This window comes from Solanum stenotomum, chromosome 4 (assembly GCF_019186545.1).
Source record: "Solanum stenotomum isolate F172 chromosome 4, ASM1918654v1, whole genome shotgun sequence".
NCBI lineage: Eukaryota > Viridiplantae > Streptophyta > Magnoliopsida > Solanales > Solanaceae > Solanum > Solanum stenotomum.
The window spans coordinates 16196094-16210655 of record NC_064285.1 but is presented as its reverse complement, the minus strand read 5'-3'; the positions used below and the strand labels follow the sequence as shown (position 1 = coordinate 16210655).

General features: G+C 37.6%; 1 pseudogene; it reads right to left on the bottom strand.

Moving 5' to 3' along the window:
- Nucleotides 1–4623: 4623 nt before the first annotated feature.
- Nucleotides 4624–8623, bottom strand: LOC125861220 (uncharacterized; annotated as a pseudogene).
- Between the last annotated feature and the right edge of the window lie 5939 nt (nt 8624–14562).

Below are 14562 nucleotides of genomic sequence, written 5' to 3'. Positions count from 1 at the left end.
TTTTGTAATCTTTCATTCTTTTTTAAACAATTGAAAATAAAACTTACCTTAAAAAAAAGTGATTATATTTCTGTTGTTTTCAAATCTTTTAAAAATAAGCTTAATAAAATAAGATAAAAGTCAAAATATTTAATTTATATTTATAAAAATATTTCAGCTCTAAAAATGGTATAAAATTTTAAGCTCGGTCAAAAATATGTGTCTACAACCACGACTCGTGGACCTGTTTCGTGGGTCAAGTCCCTCAAATTCAACCCCCAGCCACGAACCACACCAATGCATAATGGTCCATGGACCCATCCACGGTCAGTGGATGGGGTCCGCAGATCACACCTGTAAAAGCTGGTTTTGGTAAATTGTTTTTATAATTAGTTAAGTTGAGGGATAGTTATTTTAGGTTAATTATGGTATTTTAAGAGTATTAAAAGTATTAAACTCTATTTTCCAATTCATTATTTCAAAATCCAAATTAGAACCCACCTCTTTTTTCAAAAGTTCTCTCTCTAGAAACCTCCATTAGAGGTGAAGGATTCAAGCTCTCAAGGTCAAGACCTCACCATTTTCACTCAAGTTTTGTGGATTTCTTCTCTAAAAGGTATGATAGTCTTATCCTTGACTTAGTTTCTTTCAAGGAGCCAATTTCAAAAGTGATTTCAAATCTCCAATGTTTCCCCAAAAATCTTAGTTTTCAATCTTAGCATGGGTTCAATGCTAAACGTTTTCCAAATGCTTCATTGCATTGACTTATTAATGAATTGTGGATTTAAAGATGAATTAAAATGATTTCTCCCTTTAACCCATGTTTTCCCCCAAAATCCTAAGTTGTGATTTGTGATTCGGAATTGATTGAACCAGGAAAGTATGTTGAATAGTTTATGTTTATATTGAATTAGTTATCAAATCATGCTAATTCCCTTATCTATTGTAGTGTCTTAGATGCTTGGGTTGTGATTGATGTATAACCTTGGAGGGAAATTTAATGAAGGATTTATGTATGATTATGATGTGAAGTATATGTGTGTGATCTCAATGAAAGAACTATGATCATGTTTAGAATGTAATCGTGTTATGATTGAAAGCATATTCTCAATTAACACTCATGAATGATGATGATAGAATGTGAAGGGTTTCTATAATGTAATGTTATATCTTGAATTGGTAGGCTTATGCATCATTTTCTTGTATATATAAAAGTAATGTGGATTGATGTATCTTGAATTGGTAGGCTTAAGGCATCCTTTTCTTGTATTGATGAATGTGACCTTGAATGTTGTATCTTGAATTGGTAGGCTTAGGCATCCTCTTCTTGTATAAAAAATGTATCTTGACTTAATAAACATGAATCGGTAAACCTAATGGTGGTAGTGCTTTCATGAGGAGTTTATGAATGAACGTAATGATGGAGCTTGAATCGGTAAACCTAATGTTGGTAGCCCTTTCCTAAATGAATGATGAAGTATTCTAGGCTATGACATGAACCGGTAGATCTAATGTCGGTGGCCCTTCATGATGAGTCTAGGAACTATTGTGATGATAAGCCTTGAATCGGTAGACCTAATGTTGGTGGCCCTTTCTTGTGTGAAATGATGAACCTTAAAGTGGTAGACCTAATATTGGGTGCCCTTTCTTGGAAAGTCAATGAGCTATTCTTAATGTACCTTGAATCGGTAGACCTAATGGTGGTGGCCCTTTCTTATGTAATGTACCTTTGGTCGGTAGGTCTAATGTTGGTTGCCCTCTCAAGTACAATAATGTTAATGAAAATGAACTACTCTCTGGGAATGGATGCTAAGTACCGAGTGGATATGGTAAGATGGATGTTATCCCTACGTTGGGTCGAATTTCAATGAACATATTTCTTATCCCTTAAGTATGTGCCCACATAGGATAGCTAGTGGATCCACTTAAGCTAAATACACTTAGTTCTACCTTAGGCAAGTAGAACACATTCTTTCAGTGTGGGGTCATACGACACCGGATTCCATGATTTAGTTCTCATGGTCTATGTCGGTTAATGTCTATTCGCATCATGTGAGATGTGCATTATGGTTTCTTGAGAAGTTCTATGAAGTGTGGGTGGTAGTATGGCATTCTATCCATGCATTGCACGAGTAGGCTTTGAGAGGGCTATAGTGAGTTCTCTAATGTCTTAATGACTAATGTATGAATGTGCACTTAATGAAGATAATGAAGAATGTTGACTTAAATGTCTAATGTAATGATGCATGCTATACTTGGATTGTATTATGAGTTACTTCTTTGTCATGACTTATTGAATATGAATGTGCCTTGTCTATGGTGGCTCTAAAGGAGTACTTAGTGTCAGTAGTAATATGGGATGCTAATTGAACATTGTACAAGTATGACTTAGGGTTGTCGTAGATGTTGGTCCTAATGTGTTGATATGACTTATGAAATGTTTATGTCTCTTATGTATGTGTATTGTGTGAAGATGGAAAGGTTGAATGGTAAGTTCACTTTTTGTGACCTTAATGTGGTACTTCAGTGTGGATGGTGGTATGAGACACTATCCATACATTGCACAAAGTATAGCTTGAGGGTTACTTGAGCTGAAGGCATAATGTAAAGGTAATGGTTTATATGTTGATTATGCCAAAATGTGAAGAAATGACTTGTATGTTGATTATTTCTTATACTCATGTTCATGAAGGTTTTCTCAAATTGGCATAAAGCATGATTTTCAAAGAAAATGTCCATTTTTAAGCATGGTTTTTGCATGGCTATCATACTTAGTACTTTATGTGCTAACCCATATTTCTTCATTTTCTACCAAAGTGTAGGATTTGGAGATTTGATGTTCTATACTTGTAGAATAGGTTTCTAAGGAGCTTTGAGATAAGACTTGGTGAGTCCTCATAGTTTCGAGGACAAAGCCCACTATGTTTCCTTTTTGTCTTTCATTGTATGTTTAGAGTCTTTGTATGGGAAATGTCCCAAAGTTGTATTCAAAGTATTAGATGGTTTGAGACATAGTATAGAAAGTCTTCCGCTTGTTTTTATGAAAAAGAATTTCGATTGTAAAGAAAAATTTTAATTCCGCCTTATTTTCCTATGTCCTTATGTTCAAGAATGTTATGAGGCTTGTATGAGACCCCTTCAGAGTCGAATACGTCGGGTCACGTCTAAGGAGTAGCCTTGGGTCATGACAAGATATATCTATCCACGCATCCGTTGCGGCGTGCGACACGACTCTCGAAAATCCATCGCGGCGTGTGACACGTCCCTTGATAATAGAATCCATCGCAGTGTGCAAAAATTCCCTAGAATCATAATAATTGTTGCGGAGCACGCCACGTCCCTAGAAATGATACATCCTCTTTAATTTCTTATTTTTCCTCAATTCACATAACACTTGTCACAATCATGTCTCAGAACTAATGCAAATGACATGTTCACACAAATAATGAGGAGATGACCATTTACATAACAATGCACAATTCACAACCACTCAATCATGATACAATATCAATAAGCCTTTCCACAAACTGTTAGCAACACATCACACACCAATAATTAATCACATTGCCTTTTATTACCCTTTTTCATAATTAAAATTATTCAATATGGACAATTCAACTCATCACCAAGTCACATTACTCCCCAACACATACCACAAGGAAATACACAATTCTATGCACTTCACAAGGGTTTATAATTCCACTTGCCTCAATCAATCAAGCAATTACTCCGGAATTTGAGTCTTTTCATTTCGTTGGGCTTCCAATTTAATGCAATATATTCACAAAAATAATCGCGATAAGATTTCTAATTTAACAACACCAATATTACTATAATCCAGTTCCTAATTCTTGATGCCAACCAATAAGTTACATATCATCCTCCTAAATTTTAAGCCTAGGTTAAGTCTAATTTCCTCCAAATATCATAAATTTGACAATATTCATATCAAACAATATACATAATATTTAATTTCATATACCAATATATCAAAACTTGAAACTTGAATCATAATATGATAATTAAAGTAAAAATTAAATCAATTTGTTACGGAAAATTTTTCAGTAGAACCTAACCCATTTACAATAATACACTATACATCATTCTTAATTTCTACCTAATGATTGGATTAGACAATGACAATCATTGCCAATTATGCCAATGACAATCACTGCCAATTAAGATAGTCCACCAAAATTTTGTAATGAAATAGTACTATAACACTATAGTGCAACAATCCGAATGTGCAAATTTGAGTCGGCCGCTCCATTATCTTTCTACCCGTAATATAATATTTATTAACTTAATATAATAATTATATGCATATAGGCACAACTTGGATGAATAAAAAGAATTCCATACCTGGTCGTGCTCTTTCTTTTTCTTCTTTTCTTCCGCAGTATCCAGGTTAGTTTTCTTCCACCTCATTCTTTTCTCTTTCTAAATTAATTATGTACTAAAAGTTATAAATTTTACTCATTTATTTTATTATATATGGGTTAAATAGTATGGGGTCTTACATAGATTTCAGAATTGGCCAATTATTTACCAACTAGCTTAATTCCTAACAATTAATTAACTCAAGTTAAACAAATAGTTCAAAATTCCTAAAAATGACCTTTCGGGTCACTACATTATCGACCACTAAAAACCATGTTCTTCCTCGAACATAAAGTAAAAGAAAGAACCTGAAGCTTCGAAAAGCTGAGGATATTTGGCACGCATGTCTGACTCTGCCTCCCAGGTCGCCTCTCCAACTGAATGGTGCTTCCACAACACCTTCACTTAAGCAATCTCCTTGGTCCTAAGCTTTCAAACTTGCCTAAACAATGTAGCTATAGGCTCCTCCTCGAATGTCAAGTATGGACCCAGCTCCACTGGATCGAGTGAAAGCATATCAGACTCATCCGGAATATACTTCCAAAGCATAGAGACATGGAAAACAGGATGAACTGCCAACAAACTAGGTGGCAAGGCCAACTTATAGGAAACCTCTCCCACTCGGCTCAAAATCTTAAATGGTCCAATGAATCTAGGGCAAAACTTTCCCTTCTTGCCAAACTAAATCACACCCTTCGTGGGTGACACTCTAAGCCAAACATGATCGCCCTACATAAACTCTAAGGCTCTAACTCTCCGATCTCCATAACTCTTCTGTCAACTCTGGGCTGTCAACAGTCTATACTGAATCATACGAACTTGATCCATAGCATCTCGAAGCAATTCTGTATCCAAAGAGTCCATCTCTGTTGAATCAAAACATCCGATCGGAGATCTACAATGTCTACCATACAACGCCTCAAATGGGGCCATCTGAATACTAGAGTGATAATTGTTATTATATGCAAACTCTGCTAAAGGCAAATGCCGATCCCGTCTCACACCAAAATTGATTACACAAGCTCGGAGCATATCTTTCAACACCTGAATCGTCCGCTCGGACAGGCAATCTGTCTGGGGTGAAAAGTTGTACTCATATCTAACTAAGTACCCAACCCATGATATAATGCCTTCCAGAAATGGGGAGTGAACAATGAACCTTGATCAGAGACAATAAAAACTGGGACTCTATGTAGTCGCACAATCTGACTGATATAAAGTTCCGCTAACTTCTCTGTCGTATACTTAACCGGTACCGAAATGAAATGGGCAGACTTGGTCAGCCTATCAACAACAACTCAAATGGAGTCATAACCACCCACTGTGGTAGGCAAACTCACAACAAAGTCCATAGTGATCCGATCCCACTTCCAAGTAGGAATAGGCATCCTCTGAGATATACCCCCGGGACACTGGTGCTAACATTTGACCTGTTGGCAAGTCAAACACCTAGAAACAAAGCATGCAATATCCCTCTTCATGCCACACCACCAGTAATGCTGACTCTGATCATGATACATCTTCGTCGCTCTCGGATAGATGGAATATTGAGAACAATGGCCCTCCTCAAGAATCAATCTAATCAACTCGCTCGTCTTGGGCACATAAATCATGCTTCTGATATTCAAGACACCATAAGAATCAAGGACAACCTCCTTGGCTTCCCATCTCAACATTTTGTCTCGAATGATACATAGCTTGTCATCATCAAAATGGTGTTCAATGATCTTCTCGACTAAAGAAGATCGAGTCTCAATAAAAGCAATCATACTATCACTCTCCTCTAAAATCTGCAACCGGACAAGACTATTAGCTAACATCTAAACATCTCTAGCCAATGGTCTCTCCTTAATACTAAGCATGGAAAGACTCCCCATGCAAGGAGTCTTCCTACTTAAAGCATCGGTTACCACATTGGCCTTCCCCGGATGGTATAAAATGGTCACATCATAGTCCTTCAGCAACTCAAGTCATCTTTGTTGCCTAAAGTTCAAATCCCTCTGACTGAAGATGTACTGAAGACTCTGATGATCAGTGAAGATCTCACAATGCACCTCATACAAATAATGACGCCATAACTTAAGCACAAATACCACAGCCGCCAACTCCAAATCGTGAGTAGGGTAGTTCTTCTTATGGGGCTTCAATTGCATATAAACATAAGCAATCACCTTCCCCTTCTACATCAATGCACCTCCCAAACCAACTCTTGAAGCATCAGAATAAAAGTAAAGTCCACACCCTCCTCAAGTAGAGTCAACACTTGGGCCGAAGTCAACAAAGTCTTGAGCTTTTGAAAGCTTTCCTCACACTCATCGGACCACTAAAAACCCACACCTTGTCGATTCAATCTGGTTAATGGAGCTGCAATAGTGGAGAAACTTTGAACAAATCATCAGTAATAGCTTGCCAATCCCATAAAACTCCAAATCTTAGTAGGAGAAGTAGGTCGCGCCCAGCCTCTAACTGCCTCAATCTTAGCCGAATCTACTCTAATACCATCCTTGGACACCAAGTGTCCTAAGAATGCCATAGAATTAAGCCAAAACTCGCACTTTGAGAACTTGGTATACAACTTCTTCTCCCTCAACCATTGAAGTACAATCCTCAAGTGTTGAACATGGTCCTCCTCAATCTTGGAGTAAACCAAAATATCATCGATGAAGACAATCAGAAAAGAATTAAGGTATGGTCGAAATACCCCGTTCATCAACTCCATGAATGTTGCAGGGGTGTTTATCAACCCAAAAGACATCACTAGAAACTCATAAAGTCCACATCGAGTCCTAAAAGCATTCTTAGGGACATCTGATGCCCTAATCTTCAACTGATGATACTCGGACCTCAAATAAATCTTAGAGAATAATGATGCTCCATGTAGCTGATTAAATAAGTCATCAATACGTGGAAGAGGATACTTATTCTTCACTGTTAACTTGTTCAACTATCTGTTATCAATGCACATCGTCGTAGTCCCATCCTTCTTTTTCACAAAGAACACAAGGGAACCCTAAGGTGACACACTAGGGCGAATAAACCCCTTACTCAAAAAATCCTTCAACTAATCCTTCAACATTTTCAACTCTGTTGGATCCATACGGTAAGGAGAAATAGAAATGTTCTTAGCGCCCGACTCCAAATCAATAGCAAAATCAATATCCTTATCGAGAGGAACACTTGGAAGGTCGGAAGGAAATACATCGAGATACTCCTAAACTACGGGAACAGAATCCATGGGAGGTGGTTCAATACTATTGCTCCGAATGAAGGTTAAGTAAGACAAACACCCTCTCTCCACCAATCTCTGAGCACAGGTGAAGCAGATAACCTTGCTAGGATAAAAGCCACTAGTACCCTTCCAATCAACCCTCGAAACACCAGGCATTGCTAAGGTCACAGTCTTTGCATTACAATCAAGAACAGCATGATAAAGAGAAATCCAATTCATACCCAAGATAACATCAAAGTTTACCATCCCTAGAATGATAAAGTCTACCCAAGTGTCATACCTCGCCAAAGAAACAAGATAAGATCGATACACTCGATCCACCACTAAGGGCTCACCCATGGGTGCAGAAACACGAATATGTACAAGCATGTTATCACATGTCATATCAAATTCAGTAGCAAAATAGGTCGACACATAAGATAATGTAGACCCCGAATTAAATAATACAGACGCAGATTGATGGAATACTGGAATGATATCTGTAATAACATCATCAAAACTCTCCCTCTTAGGTCTCCCCAGGAAAGCATAACAATGGCCCCCTCTGCCACCTCCATCCTGGGTGGTGCCTATACCCCCACTCTACTGAGCTGCAGTACCACTACTAAAAGCTCTACCACCTCTACTTGATTGAACTCTACCTCGGTCTCTACCCTGTGGTACTGGTGGTCTAGAATGAAAGTAGGAATTAGGTTGGGGTCCTTCATGACCCCTCTGGGAAGTACACTGTCACATTAGGTGATTGGGATCTCCAAAGAAAAACCTCTGACTCGGGAACTGTTGTGCGGATCCTGAAAACCTACTATAATTGTTTTGCCTTATAGGTCGTTGTTGTGACCCGTACGAACTCTGACCCATGCTATAAGAACCCTGAGGTATCTGACCACCCTCAAATGTCGGCATAGATGCATAAATGGGTCCCTGATGGTGAATGGAACCACTCCCTCTATGTGATCCCCTGCCTCCAGATGAGGCACCATGAAACTGAGCTGATGTACAGGCCCTATTATGGTCCCCAAACTTCTCTCTCTCCATCAATTCCGCCTTTTTAGGGGCGCTCTTAAAGGACTGGAACGAAGCCCCATCTCAAGACCCCCTAAACACATCCGATCTGATAGAGAAAGTCAGCCCCCTTACAAATCTATGGATCATTTCCATATTGTCTGGAATAATGGACAAAGCATGCCTAGACAACTGGCAAAAACAAACCTCATATTTTGTAATGGATAAGATGTCCTGTCTCAGATTCTTAAACCTCAAACGACTCTCCTGTCTCACGATCCAAGGGATGAAGTGGTCATAAAAGGAACTGGCAAAATATCTCCCAAGTAACTGGAGGAGATCCAACTGGCAAAGATCCTGAATAAGTTCTCCACCACTCTCTCGCTGGCCCATGAAGTTTGAGTGGATCATACCGAACCCCATGTGACTCAGCTAATCCAACCACCTCTAGAAACTCTCAGCATGTAGTCAGAAACTCATGAGTATTCTAGCACTTCCCACTCTGAAACTAAGGTGGGTCCATCTTCTAGAATTTCTCATACCTGCGTTGTTCATCCTCTGTCGGAACAACCAACGATGCAATTTGACCCCCAACTACTGATGCACGATCATTCCCAACAACGGGATCCACTGGTGGCTGCCCCACCGTATCTGAAATAACTGGAGCTTGTTGTTGCTCTTGGGTCTAAGCCCACTCTCTAGTTTGAGAGTCTTGTGGTGTGGCGGTCACACCACCACTCTGAGTAAAGCTCTCAAGAACACATAACAGCCTCAATAATGTATCCTGAAGCAAAGGTGTGGTTGCAGTCTCTCGAGGAACCTATTCCTCTATGTCATCAATCTGAGGCTATGGAGAGACCTCTCTAGCATGGCCCCTCGGTGGTGCTGCTCTACAGGCATGACCTCTGGCTAGTGTCGTTCCATGAGCACAATCTCTAGCTCGGGCTCTACCCATACCCCTAGGTGGGGCCTCAACAAATGTCTCGGGAAGTGTCTCCCCTCTACCACTAGTAAATATAGCTCTAGTCCTAGTCATATGTCAAAATAATATACGATAGCTCAGTACTAAAGAAGGTAACTACGCATGATGAAAAAGAATGAACAAAAAAGAAGTTTCCTAACAATCTTCATAGCCTCTCACAGATAAGTACAGACATCTCGGTACCGACCCTCGAGAATCTACGTAGACTCGACTTGTATACACATGAGACCTACGAACCCGGGGCTTTCACACCATTTGTCACAACCCAAAAATGGATGTGAAGGCACTTGTCTTATCCCTTCAAGACAAGTCAGCCTACAACCCAACCTTTTCGATAAAGTGCGGAAATAAAATAAAAATAGAAGTTTAATGACAATACTAATATGGATAACAAGTCAACTTAACTAAATCCCCATAGTCTGGTTGTCACGTGCCCAAGCCTCTAATGTAAATAATAGAATTGAAAGAAAATACGAAAGTCTAAAATGACGTTCTCTCAAGTAGAACAAAATCATAAATAGGAGTAAGAAGGTCCACTGAGATGGAAAACATCTATCTCACAAATCTCCATAGAAAGCCTCGGAAAAGAAGAGAACATAAAATATCACGAAGATCCAGGCTCATAACCTACAAAAAAATTGTAGAAGCAAGGGTCGAGTACCAAACCACACAGTACTCAACAAGTAAACTTCTAAACACAAGCTACGGGAATAGAATACGGGTACTCCTTACACCCCAACCGAACCTCCACAACTACAACCTGCATCCAAACTAGCCCAACCTAACAGTTCACAATTTACATAGAAAACAGCTCAACAACAACAGTCTAACAACTACATATCATCAACAACCAACTCAATATTCATCAGTCACAAGTTCCACGGAAAGGCACTCACAATATCAACAACACACAAAATCACGTTCACCAATGATAAAGATGTGCAAGAAAATGAAATGTAATGTCAAGTAAAGTGATGCATTTCTGACCTAATGATACACACCCATTGTCTCACAGCCCAGGATCCATGGGGGACATATTTGTCCATACATCCACGTGGCGTGCGACACGACCTTCAAAAATCTATCCCAGCATGCGACACGTCCCTTGATAATAAAATTTATCGCGGTATGCGACACATCCCTCAAATCATAATATCCGTCGCGGCGTGCAACATGTCCCTCGAAATGATACATCCTCTTTAATTTCTTACTTTTCCTCAATTAGCATAACACTTTTCACAACCATGTCTCAGAACTAATGCAAATGATATGTTCACACAAATAATGAGGAAATGACCATTTACATAACAATGCACAATTCACAACAACACAATCGTGATACACCATTAATAATACATCAATAAGCCTTTCCACAAACTATCATCAACACATCACACATCAATAATTACTCACATTGCCTTTTAGTATCCTTTTTCATAATTAGAATTATTTAATATGGAAAAGTCAATCCATCACCAAGTTTCATTACTTCCCAACACATACCAAAAGGAAATAAACGATTTTATGCACTGAACAAGGGTTTAGAAATTCACTTGCATCAATCAATCGAGCAATTACTCCGAGATTTGAAACTTTGCCTTTCATTGGGCTTCCGATTAAATGCAATCTATTCACAAAAATAATCGCGATAGGATTTCTAATTTAATAACTCACATATTACTATAATCCAGTTCCTAATTCTTGATGCTAACCAATACGTTACATATCATCCTCCTAAATTTCAAGCCAAGGGTTAAGTCTAATTTCCTCCAAATATAAAAAAATTGACAATATTCATATCAAACAATATACCTAATATTTAATTTCATATACAAATATATCAAAACTTGAATCATAATATGATAATAAAAGTAAAAATTAAATCAACTTGTTACGGAAAAATTGTCAGCAGAACCAAACCCATTTACAATAATACACTATACATCATTCTTAATTCCTACCTAATCATTGGATTAGAAAATGACAATCATTCCAATTATGCCAATGACAATCACTGCCAATTAAGATAGTCCACCAAAATTTTGTAATGAAATAGTACTATAACACTACAGTGCAACAATCCAAATGTGCAAATTTGAGTCGGCTGCTCCATTATCTTTCTATCCATAATATAATACTTATTAACTTCATATAATAATTATATTCATATAGTCACAACTTGGATGAATAAAGAGAATTCCGCACCTGGTCGTGCTCTTTCATTTTCTTCTTTTCTGCCGTAGTATCCAGGTTTGTTTTCTTCCACCTCTTTCTTTTCTTTTTCTAAATTAATTATGTACTAAAAGTGATAAATTTTACTCACTTATTTTATTATATATGGACCAAAAAGTATGGGGTCTTACATAAGTTTTAGACTCGGCTCATTATTTACCAACTAGCTTAATTATTCAAACATTAACCGATTAATTAACTCAAATTAAACAAAATAGTTCAAAATTCCTAAAAATAACCTTTCGGGTCACTACAGTAGGCACAAGTATGCATTAGTACATGAAATGAGCTAAGTATGATAGCAATGCATAAGAGTTATGGAATCATGCTAAAAGGGACTTTATGTGAGATGCAATGACAAAGCTAAATAATAAAATAATATGTTAGAAAATATAAGTCATCATCATGGTCAATGCAAGCTAAACATCTTTAAAACACTTTTGAGAGATACTTTTCGAAAGTAACCTTAATTCATTATTATGGAGAGTTTATCATTAACCGACATAGACCATGTGAGTTATAACATGAAATCTGATGTCAATCCCACACCGAAAAGATATTTCCTTACTTTCCAAGGTAAGAACCATAAACTTGAGATAAAGTGGTTCCACTAGCTAATGTTTATGTAAGACAATCATCCTATGGTGGCACATAGTTTATAGGACATGGATAATCGTTGCTAGTAAACTCAGTGCTAAGCATAAATTCCACGGAATAGTCATTAATCGTATTAATCTTATTATCCATGGAAAGACTTGATTTAGTAACTAATCCAAGCTAGAGTTCATTGGAATAACTCCTTAATCTTGATTCAACTTAGGTGAGAAAACCTTTCACCCTTATGAATCCTTTTTGTGAGAAAACCCTTTCACAATAATGATCGTTATATTAAGTGAGAAATACCCTCACAATAACATTGCTACTTTCCTTTCAAAGCATCCTTAAATCATTTGTAGTAACTTCATGAGAACATGCATATCTTCATAAATTCATAGTTCATGGGTTTATCATAAATTATGGTTGAAAGTATAATTTAGGCATGGTCAGGCGTAATTTCAACTAAATATAATAGATCAACATCAAATAATGCATTAGAAAACTTAATTAGTCAGAATCAATCATAATTGGAAGAAACTCACATTCATTGAATAAATATTCTAATTTGATAAACTGAAGATTGAATTAGGAACTTGAAATCTTTAGGGACCCCATAGAGGAAAGGACTCCATGGGTGAAAACACACATACATTGATCCTTTAAGCTAAAGGGAAAAAAAGAGAATTTGGAGACTTGAATGGAACCCTAGCTCTTATTCTTCTTACTTAGACTTAAGAGAATATGGGATGATGAAATTGGTCAAATTTTGGGATCTTAGGAGAATGAGTTACATTGGGTAAATTGGGGGCTTAAAACTTTTATATAGTGCCTTGGGTAGAAGGTAAAACAACATAGTATTGGGTTAAAATAATTAGGTCATACAGTAAGGAGGAATAGAGATAGGTTGCATATTTGGGAGAAGGTCAATATCGAAGTCTATTTCCCTTTCGGGAGGGACACCGGATAAATCTTCAGGAAACACATCCAGAAACAAATTAACAATGAGAACCGACTCAAGAGTAGTAGCTTCAGAATCCGTATCCCTAACCCAAATAGGATGGTTTATGAAACCTTTAGCAATCATTGTTCTAGCTTTAAGACAAGAAACAAACTAACCCATAGGCATAGAATTTTCCCATTTCCACTCTAGGATGCTTTCATTTGGAAACTGAAACTTGACTACTCGAGTTCCATAATCAATAGAAGCATGACAAGATTGCAGCCAATCCATACCAAGAATAACATCAAAATCTAACTTATCAAGCTCTAAAAGATCAACATAAGTGAATCTATGGGATAAAGAGACGGGAAAATTTCTATAGACTCTATTAGTCGCAATAGATTCACCAATACAAGTAGAGATAAAAAAAAGATCTAACAACACATCCGGAAGAGATATCAAATCTCATAGCCATTTACGGCGTCACAAAATACAAGGTAGTAGTGAGATCAAGCAAGTCAAAAACATCAAGATGAAAGACTTTCAACATACTGGTAACCACATCGGGAGAACCCTCTTCCTCATGACGACTTTGAAGTGTAAAAAATATAGTTTGCTTTTGACTTGCACTAAAACTTCGCAAATGGTAAGGTTGAGCCTGTCAACGATTATCTATTTCATTCTTAGCAACTAAGGGACAATCCTTTATCTTATGATCCGTCTTGCCATAAACAAAACATGCATTGGAACCGTCTAGACATTTACCCTCATGCTTTCTTCCATATCTAACACAAGTAAACAATAAAATATCCACCACCATTTCCTCCTTGAGTCTTAGGGTTAGATGCCCTATATTTGTTGAATTTAGGAGCCGGAGCATTGGAGGAACCTTGACCAGAAAACCTTTATTGCAACTTAGAACGACCATGTCCATCGGACCTTGAATGTGAAAAGTTACCATCTCCGGTCTTTTTCCTCTTTGCCTCCCTAAACCATTCTTTAAGCTTCTCCTCTTCAATTTGTTGAGCATGAACTATTAGATGAGAAATTTCCATATCATTAATGATCATGGTGGTACGACATTCTTTAATCACCATCTCGGAGCCTCTCGAAACAAACTTGCTCATATTTTCCCTAGGATTGGCAACCATTGTAGGAGCATATCTAGACAATTGCATAAAATTCAAGTCATACTATTTCACACTCATATTTCCTTGACGA